Below are 10,011 nucleotides of genomic sequence, written 5' to 3'. Positions count from 1 at the left end.
TGGCTTAGATGAAAATACCATAAACTGTATAACGTAAAGTAGTAGCTCACTCCAAAAAGGTTTAGGGCTTTTTCCCTCCTTGATTCTTTTCTGTTTTTATTTATTCTCTTTTGTTTTTACAGCATGTATTATTGATATTGCTCTCTGGTTGGAAGAGTACAGATTTACCTCTCGTGTCTTAATTAAAAAAAACAAATAACATGCTATATGTAGATATTAAAAGATTTGCATGGAATGCTGGTCTTGCATTGAAAAGCATTTATTTACCTGAATTCATGTACTGGAGATCTAGAACCTGTATTTCTTTTGTGAATATGGCAATAATAAAACTCTTAAAAAAAAACGATATATATTTTACAAGGCACTTTTAGAAATGTTTAGTAATGGCAATTTACAAATAGATAATTGCAGGCACTTTATTCTTTGCATACTTTGTTTCTTTTCCTCCCCCTTCTTCTCACATTGGCCATTTTTACTAAGGGTGGATAAATCCATCTCCCTTTACTTCCTGGAACATGTGACAGGAATTTGCCATGATGGATCTGTAAGGCCAGTGCCTCACTCAACCAGAAAGTGGAAAAACGGAAGTAAGCAAAAAAAATAAAAAATTTGTCAGAGGATTTCATGTCTGTATGCCGAACTGCATCCTAACATGATTTTTTATTTGAAGGAGGGGAGCTTAATTTGCTTTTCTGAATTATGAAGGCCCAATGACTCATCCCATATTGGAGCATGATGTTTGAGGGCTGGTACACACTATGTGCTGAGATCAGCTTTTTTTCTGCACTAGAAATAGGATTTTTACATCATACTTACCTGTAAAATCCTTTTCTTTGAGTACATCATGGGACATAGAGTCAGGCTAACATTCATTACCTGCTGGGGTTATACTTCATCATTAGGTGAATGGACACTGGTAGACCAAAGGTCTTCAGACAGGAAGTGATTCCCCATATAACCCCTCCCATACAGGAAGTACTTTAAATTTGTAGCAAGCGTCAAATCCTCAAAAAAGAGGGGAGGGATCTCTGTGTCCCATGATGTACTCAAAGAAAAGGATTTTACAGGTAAGTATGATGTAAAAATCCCTTTTTCTTTTTCATACATCATGGGACACAGAGTTAGGCTAATATTCATTACCTGCTGGGACATCCCAGAGTAATAGCCTTGAGGGGCGGAAGACACCCTGCCAAACAATAGCCATCAGAACTTATATGGCAGCTCACAGTACACTGCGTCCGAGAGCCGAATCCTTGGCTGCTCGAACATCCTTGATAAAATTTTGTGAACGTATGCACGGAAGACCAGGTGACAGCCTTACAAATCTGAGCCACAGATAACCAATGGCGAAAAGCCCAGGAGGTTCCTACACTCCTGGTAGAATGAGCTCTCACCCTAAAGGGAGGAGCTTTATGTTTCAGACCGTAGGCCTGAATGACCAACTGACAGACCCAATTGGCAATGGAAGCTTTAGAAGCTGCCTACCCCTTCTTGGCTTTTGCAGATCTAGACAAATAAACCTTGACTGCCTGGGCAACATCCGAAGAATGCAGTCGTCTCTCTGCCGAACGAGGCTGAGAGAAAAAAGAAGGCAAAATAATGTCCTGATTTAAATGAAAGGCCGACAGCACTTTTGGCAAAAAGGATGGCACAGGTCGTAACATGACTGTCATGGTGAAGGATCAAGTACAGTTCCCTGCATGAAAGGGCTGCCAACTCCGACACCCTTCTAGCCAAGGTGATAGCCATCAGGAAGGCTAGCTTGTGTGACAGCAAGTCTAAGCCCCTGTACACACGGTCGGAGATTTCCACAACCAAATCCGTCGGATTTTGCTCGTCGGATTTTGTCCGTCGGATCTTGTCCGAAACTGTTGCATACACACGGTCGGACAAAGTTGGCGAAAAATCTGATCTTTCAGAACGTGATGACGTAATTTCGTTACAATGGGACTACATTCAGGCTAGTAGCCAATAGCTTTGATGTAGGAATTTGATCTGAGCATGCGTGGCACTTGGTCCGATCAAAATTCTCTACACATGATCGGAGTATGTCCGACCGGCCCAGTTGGTCGGGAAATATTTCCAACATGTTGGAAAATTGGGTCCGACGGATATTCCGATGGAATCAGTCCGATGCATACCACACACAGTCGGATTATCCGACGACACGGTCCGATAGGACACATTCCGACGGATTCTCCGACCATGTGTACAAGGGCTAATGGAACTTCCTTAATAGGTTCAAATGGTTGTTTCTGCAACACAGACAGCACCAAGTTCAAGACCCAAGGAGACACAGGTGACCTAATGGGGGGAAGCTAGCGAGTTGCCCTTACATAAAGGTTTGGCTCAGTGAATGGGAGGCTAAAGGCCTTTGGAAGAATACGGATAGGGCCGAAACTTGACCTCTGATTGTACTCAAAGCCAATTTGATTTCCAAAGCTGACTGTAGAAAAAGAGAGAGAATTTTCCCAATCACATATTTCCGAGGATGCCATTTTCTGTCTTCCAACCAAGCAATACAAGTCTTCCAGACCTTATAATAAATCTTCCTAGTGACAGCTTTTCTAGCATTCACTAGAGTAGACAAAACTTGTTCCGAGATGCCATGGTCCTTTAACACCCTGGCTTCAATAATCATGCTGTCAAATTTAGAGACTGTAAATTGGGGTGGAATATTGGACCTTGAGAAGCGTCCATGGCCCGTCTATTGTCAGTCTCACAATATCTGGGAACCAGGGCCTTCTGCGCCAGGCTGGTGCCACCAGAATGACTGGAACCCCCTCTCTCTGAATCCTGTGCAATAAACGTGGAAGGAGAGGGGTCGGTGGGAAAGCATAAACCAGGGAGTACTGGTTCCATGGAACTATCAGAGCATCTGCTTCAATTGCCAGAGGATCTCTTGCTCGAGACACAAGCTTGTCAAGCTTGTTGTTGAACCTGGAAGCCAGTAGGTCAACCTCTGGCCATCCCCAAGGTTTCCAAATTTCCTGGAACACCTCTGGGTGCAGGGACCATTCCCCCAGGCAGATCTGCTGGTGGCTGTGATAATCTGCCTTCCAGTTTTCTACTCCTGGTATGATTGCCACATGTCCCTCTGCCCAGGCTAGTATGTAGTTCACCTCCTTCAGAGCTGAACGACTCCTGCCTGGTACTGTCTTGGTGGTTTATATAGGCCACTGCCGTGGCATTGTTGGACTGAACCCTGATGGGGCAATCCTGAAGCTCCACCGTCCAGCACCGTAGAGCCAGACGTACTGCTCATAATTCTAGGACGTTGATGGGCAGGGTCTGCTCTGTCCCTGACCATTTAACCTGAGCTGTGAGCCCATCTAGGGTGGCTCCCCAGCCTGAGAGACTGGCATCTGTAGTTAGTACTCTCCAAGTTACCGGGAGAAAGGATTTTCCCTTTCGCAGTTTCTGATCCTGCAAGCACCAGTTTAGGCTTAAGCATGCCTGAGGAGATAAGCACATTGGGACAATCCAGGCCTTTTCTTCCTCTGTTCCAAGCCAACAAGATGTCTTGTTGTAGAGGCCTGGAATGGAACTGGGCCTCTGAGGTGGCTGAAAGATAGGTAAGTGCAAATACGCATCCTTTATCTCGATGGAGGCTAAAAACTCTCCCCTCTGGAGTGAGGTGACTACTGAGCAGACAGACTCCATCCAAAAGGACTGTATCAATAGATACTTGTTCAGGGACCTCAGGTCCAAAAAGGACCTTGTGTTCCTGTTTGGTTTCTGAACCATAAACAGGTTTGAATAAAACCCTGTGCCCCTTTCAAATACAGGAACTTCTACAATTACTCCTTGCTGCACTAGATGATGTAGTGCCTGAAGCAAAAGGTTTATTTTTGGAGGATCAGAGGGAACACTGGATCTTAAAAACCTCTGAGGGGAACCCCTGTAACTCCAGCTTGTAAGCGTGAGATATAAATGAGGTGACCCTTTCGTTCTGAATTGTCGTTTTCCAAATGTCCGCAAAGCGCAGCAGCCTTTCCCCAACGCTTACCCTCAAAAAAGAGGGCTTGGTGCTGGGTTTAGATGAATTTTGGACCCAGGGCCTTTTCTGGCCCTGGCCCTAGCGCCCTGTTGGCGGCGGGAACAGCCCCTGACACTGAAACATTTGAGGAATCAGTCCCTGGGTTTTTAAACCAGGGACGTCTGGTGCTTTTCTTCACAGGAAGTAGAGAACTCTTCCCTCCAGAAATCTTTTGGATATATTTGTCCAAGTGATCACCGAATAAACATCCTCTATGAAACGAGAAACCTGCCAATAACTTTTTACAAGGCAGCTCGACTGACCAGTTCTTAAAGTGGTTTGGTACCTAAAAATGAAAGTTCATGTTATTAAAATCAACAGTTAGCATACTTACCTAAACGAACCCTGAAAAAAAAAAATATTATTTACTTACCTTTTTATTTCTGATGTTTCAGCTGACTTCCGGGTTCTCCTCCCGTGGGAGTAGGGGTGGCTATCGTCCTCGCAATGGTCCCTGGGAAATTTCCCAAGAATCCATGGGGGACATTGAAATTGCGAAATCTCGCGAGATTTCGTTCGGACGCCGGTCACGTGACGAGGGCGTGTACGAATTTGCCATTTTTAAAGTGGGCAGGCAGCTGTATCTGCCATTACACACGAGGTAGCAAGCAAACAAGTGATTGCTTCTGTGGGTTAGTTTTCATTCATTCTTTGTTCTCTGTGCTGTGTGGTTTTCGTTGCCTTGACAACGGGGCGGGAACTTCCTGGAGTTTTTCTTTCCTTGTCACTGCTCTCACTGAGCATGTGCAAGATGGAGCGGAGCATGCTGGGAGCCAGACGTCATCATATACCAGGAAGTAAATGCCTGTGGGCTTCAGACGCCCACAGTTAAAATGGAAAATGCCAGAGTAGGTTTTTATAAGTCATCCTGAAGAAAAGATTCGTCGCGCCGGGGGTCAAATAAACGCCGGACGTGGATGCCAATCGAAGCTAGCACTCACCCACCAGTGAGACAGGTAAGAAAAAAATAAAAAAAAGAGCGGAATCCCACTTTAAGCCATAAAAGTCTGCACTTATGTAAAGACAAGAGAACCAGACGAGAAACCTGCTGTATTGAATCCTTTAAAGCATCAACAGCAATACACAGCCCTCAAGGAATATCCATCTTACTTTCAGGCAGATCATCCTCCTGGTTAGGCCTATCAGGCCGTTTGACCTGATCCTTTACAGACAGGAAAATACCGATTGCTGCAACAGCTGGCTGAATAGCTGAACTGGCCAAGAAAAAGGAAGCCTTTAAAAATAACTCCAATTTCTTGTCAACAGGGTCTTTCAAGCCCTGTACATTATCTACTCGACAAGTCAAGTTCTTGTTTAAGGCAGAGACTGCTGCATCGACGGCTGGCATGCTCCATTTTTAAGAAACTTTCCATCCACGAGATATAAAAGAGAAAACCTTTTTGGAGACAAAAGTGTCCTCTCAGGATGTTCCCAATTAGCACACACCCCCTGTCCTAACAGGGGGTGTAGCGAGAAAGTCTGTGCGACCTGAAAAGGCCTCAGAGATCCCAAAGAGGACCAGGGAGGCAACTTAAAAGGCAGAACGAACCATTTCACTCAGAGTCCGGATCAAAAGCCTCTGCGACTGAGAGGCAGACATCGACTAGATATCTTCTTATCCAGATTGCTCAGAAGCACACTCATCTGCCGGGCACTGCACCGAATGCTGAGCTTTAAGCTCTTCCCCATCCTCAACCCATTCCTGCTCCAGACTAGGAGACTCTAGGGAGGGGGATCTGTCATGCTTCCTGCCACCCTGCTGGATGGAGGAAATCATGCCGGCAATCCTGTGCTCTAACCCAGCTAGGGCTGAGGACAGTTCATCCTCAGTGGTAAAGGGTGCAGCAGCAGCGTTGACTGTAGGCACAATACCAGCTAGGGGCAGCGGCTCAGATTGGCCGGAAGCCTCTGGTCCTTCAGGGGATACAACGCTAGGGATACGACTAGGTTCATCAGGAACTACTGATGACCTAGGTGTGCCCTTCCCTGTGGTGTTAGCCCCACTCCTCTTTTTGGAAGACATTAAATAAATATCTGACAACAAAGAGTACTTGGGTGTATATTAAAACACCTCAGAAGGGAGACCCTTTCATAGGGCTCACCAAGCCCCTATCCAACGCCTTTAGCCTGCCAAGCAACACCTGATGACTCATGTGACTCCGGTAAGGAAAAATGAACCACTGCAAGTGTCTGTTTAGAGCCTGCTGTGTCCCACAGCTGCCTTCTGGAAGCACCATATGCTTGGCCTACACAGCGTAACCACTTAAGGACCGCCTCACGCCGATATACGTCAGCAGAATGGCACGGCTGGGCTCTTAAAGGGTAACGTACCTGTACGTACTTGTGCCCAGCCGTGGTGGATCTCGCACGCCACTGGCGGCACACTCACGACCTGGTCTTGAGCTCCGTGACCGTGGCCGCGGGACCCGCCGACCTGATCGCCGCCGCTGTCCCGCGATCGGGTCACAGAGCTGAAGAACGGGGAGAGGCAAGTGTAAACAAACCTCTCCCTGTGCTTCCTAGTGAGCTTGTCACTGATTGTCTGTTCCCTGTCACAGGGAAAGACAATTAGTGATGTCACATGCCAAGCCACGCCCCCCACAATAATAAAAAAAAAAAAAAAAACAACACATTAGGTCACACTTAACCCCTACACTGCCAGTGACATTTTTACAGTAATCAATGCATCTTTAATCGCACTGATCGCTGCATTAAGGCCAATGGTCCCAAAAATGTGTCAAAAATTGTCCGACGTGTCTGCCATAATGTCGCAGTCACAAAAAAAAAAAAAAAAAATTGCTGATCGCCATTACTAGTAAATAAACAAAAAAATTTAATAAAAATGCCATAAAACTATCCCCTATTTTGTAGATGCTATAACTTTTGCGCAAAGCAATCAATACACGCTTATTGCGATTTTTTTTTACCAAAAATTGAGGGAAAAAAACGTTTAATATTTTTGGGGGATATTATAGCAAATGTGAAAAGTAAAATAAGCTTTGGCGCTAAAACCTAAATGGTGTACTAAAAGAAACATAGTACGTTTTTACAACAATATTGCACCATGGTTGTACTTCTGTTTCCCTTCATGTACAAACGCTAAACGGACCATTCACGGAAGGAAGAGTGTAAAATATCCCCACAGCATAGCGGTGGCAGAGCCTCGAGAGAGCTGCACAGTGGCTCATACTGTGACTGCTTGGTTAACCCATTGAGGGTTTAATGTCTGGTGAGCGCATATATACATTTTTTCTCTAACACAGAGTGGCGCACCGGAGAGGAATTTAACCCTTGTTTTCACCAGTCACCTTGCTTCACCTTCCTATCTGATAAAAGTCTTATGCGTTTTTTCAGCAACTAGATGATGCGACTTTGAACAAATATTGTTATTTTTTTGGACATTATAACACATTTTGGATTGGACATTATATGATTTTTTTGATTTTTTTGATGTTTTCACTTGGTATTTTCACAATGTCCTTTTGATTGTCACTTTTTAGAATATAAGTATTGGCTCATTTACGTGAGCTAAAGCACTTTTTGTCAAAGCACCTACATTTTTAGTTGTGATAGATTAGTTGTAATTTTTATCATATCATTTACCACACTTGTGCATAGTCATTATTTTTTACCACACTTGTGCATAGTTACTATGTAGGATAACGGATACACATTTCCATTTACATATAGCTTTAATATCACGTATACAGTGTATTGGTGAAATTCCCACATTGGGCTTCATTTTATGTAATTTGCAGAGTATTAGCATTTTTAGTACACCATTTAGGTTTTAGCGCCAAAGCTTATTTTACTTTTCACATTTCTAATCTATTCCCATCTAGAGGGATAGGTTTCAAGCACAGGCAGCTTTAACCCTTCACAGTTCACTTTATTATAATCATTTTAACATTTACTTATTTAAACTTGTCTAGCAAACGGGTAAATTTGTCCATAGCGCAATCTTATCTTTTCTTTTTGCGATATTATAGCAAAAACTAAAAAATATTGCATTTTTTTTTTCAAAATTGTCGCCATTTTTGCTTATAGGGCAAAAAAATAAAAACCGCAGAGGTGAGCAATGCTGCCAAAAAGGGACGCCAATTTTGTTTGTGAGCCACGTCGCACGACTGAGCAATTGTCAGTTAAATCGACGTAGTGCCGAATCGTAAAAAGGGGTCTGGTCCTTTAGCTGCAAAATGGTCCGGGGCTTAAGTGGTTAAATAAACTGGGTGTGCGCCGTAACATTCTATACGTGCGTGCGCACACATGTGCACGCTCCCGATATACAGGCGTGACTGTATTCGCATACGATGCAAATCTTTGTGTGCCCAGAATAAGGCTACGGCACATGTGCAGAGAAGCCATGTGCGCCATGGCAGCCAAACTGTAGAGGCCAGCGGTGCTCTTGCGAACGCACGTGTGCCAATAGCAAACTGAGGTGAAACGGCACACCATCATGCGCCATCGGACAGGTAAAACAGCCAGACACAAGCAGGGCCCAATCTTCACCCTTCCCGGTGGGTTCCTGTCACCTGAACCTTAAAGTACTGGGTACCCTTTCATGTTTTGGGTCCACACCCTTGAACCTGTACAGCACCCAGCAGGAAATGCCTTAGCGATGTAGTGTCCAGGATTTTTTCACTCCGCAGGGTCCAGCACCCGGTGGCCACACTACAGGCAAAACCTCGCAGGACCTTGAGTCTTCTTTGCGAGGCTCAGGTACAACTTATCTAAGCATAAAAGCCTGTGTCAAATGGATCTGATCGGTCAATCCCTTGATTCATTTTGGAACCGTTTGTGGGTCTAGAGACCTGGAGCTCAGAGAGCTCAAACAAACCATGCCATCCACCTTGCAGACACTGGTAAAAAACTAAAGTACTCCCTGTTTGGGAGGGATTATATAGGGGATCCCTTCCTGTCTGGAGACCTTTGGTCTACCAGTGTCCATTCACCTAATGATGAAGTATAACCCCAGCAGGTAATGACTCTGTGTCCCATGATGTATGAAAAAGAAATAGGTTTGCCTATAGTTCCATTTTATAGAAGTCCGATGGTGAACGCTTTTTCTGTGTCTAGTGGGAGGAGCTACAATCTCTCAGGCGCTGTTCTGAAAAATGGTTTGGGAAAAACAAAATGTTGTCCAGTACTGTGAGTCTTCCAAGGCCATCTTGGAAGAGAGGTTACAATGCATGGAGAGGGAAAAAAAAAAAAACCCACACAGTATAGTGTAAACGAGCCCTCGGTCAGATGGTGCCTTATGGCAAACATCTCTTTCGTTTTTTTATAGTGCTCAGACCACCCTTTGTCATACATTTGATATCTTTCTGCAATATATATCCTGATCAGTCATAACATTATAACCACCCACCCCTTTTGTTACCAAAACAGCCACTAGATAAATCACAGTGCCTGTGCCGGCTTTCCTTTTACCAGCATCCAGGTGTCCTCTCTTCCCCAGGTAAGCAATACACATTCCACAGGCCATCCACATGATGTAAAAGAAAATGGGATTCATCAGACCAGGTGACCTTCTTCCATTGCTCCGTAATCCAGATCTGACGTCCACGTGCCCATTGAAGACGCCTTTGGCTGTGGACACCCCGATTGGTCTGTGGCTCTGCAGCCCCTTACACAACAAACTGCGATGCCTTGTGTGCTCTGACACCTTTCTATCAGAACTAGAATTTTGAGCTGCAGTAGCTCTTCTATTGGATCAGACTACACAAGCCAGCCTTCGCTCCCCAAAGTGCATCAGTGAGCCTTGGCTGCCCAGGACCCTGTCAAGTTTGCTGGTTTTCCCTCCTTGGACCACTTCTGGTAGGTCCTGACCACTGCAGACAAGTCAACAAGCCTTTAGTTTTGCCCTGGTCATAGTCACTCAAAATCCTGGATGCTTTCCCATTTGTTTTTCAGCTATCAACTTCAGGGACAACATGTTCATTTACTGCCCAATATATCCCACCTACTTTCAA

Source organism: Lithobates pipiens, unplaced genomic scaffold (assembly GCF_037356315.1).
Source record: "Lithobates pipiens isolate NorthernLeopardFrog02 unplaced genomic scaffold, aLitPip1_a1.2 Scaffold_16, whole genome shotgun sequence".
In the NCBI taxonomy this organism is placed as follows: Eukaryota; Metazoa; Chordata; class Amphibia; order Anura; family Ranidae; genus Lithobates; species Lithobates pipiens.
This window is presented reverse-complemented; position numbering follows the sequence as displayed.